At 43.2% G+C, this 783-nt stretch overlaps 1 protein-coding gene across 1 annotated transcript in view; it reads right to left on the bottom strand.

The window, feature by feature from the left end:
- htt (huntingtin) overlaps nt 1–783 on the bottom strand; it is a 35862-nt gene that overhangs the window by 32329 nt on the left and 2750 nt on the right.

The raw sequence follows: 783 nt of genomic DNA on the forward strand, positions 1-783 counted from the left end.
TGCACTGAATAAACAAGGACTTCATGGCCGGACCCCAAGACGCACTCCACTCTTGACCACAAGGAACATCAACAGTCGACTAGAATATGCCAGGAGGAATTTGGATAAGACTACAGAGTTCTGGGAGACAGTTCTATGGCCTGATGAAACCAAACTGGAACTTTTTGGACATATGGACCAGCAGTATGTCTGGCGTGCAAAAGGCCATTTTTATGACCAGAAGAATACCATGTGGGGCTGTTTTTCTGCGGCAGGAACTGGCAATCTTGATCGTGTACCTGGCATCATGGATTCCCAGAAATACCAGATCATTTTAAAGAAGAACGTGATGCCTTCTGTTGACAAATTAAACCTCGGTGATCATTGGATCTTCCAGCACGACAATGATCCCAAGCACACCTCCAAGTCAACCAAAGCTTGGTTGGGGAAAAGATGCTGGAGTGTCCTGGAGTGGCCTTCTCAGTCACCAGATTTAAATCCAATTGAAAATCTTCGGATTTGAAGAAGGCAGTTCCAGCACGGAAGCCGTCAAACATCACTAAGCTAGAGGCTTTTGCACGTGAAGAATGGGTAAAGATTCCAATGGAGAGGTGTAAGAAGCTTGTCAGCACTTATCGAAAACGTTTGTTAGAAGTTACAAAAACTAAAGGACGCTCCACAAGGTACTGAAGCTGGGGGTTGAATAATACTGCACATGCTCATGTGTTACAAGAGTTACAATTTTCATTTGAACTTCAAAGTTAAGTCAACTTCTGTTGTCAAAATAACTCAAATATGTATCAA

Source organism: Monopterus albus, unplaced genomic scaffold (assembly GCF_001952655.1).
Source record: "Monopterus albus unplaced genomic scaffold, M_albus_1.0 scaffold29.1, whole genome shotgun sequence".
Lineage (NCBI taxonomy): Eukaryota > Metazoa > Chordata > Actinopteri > Synbranchiformes > Synbranchidae > Monopterus > Monopterus albus.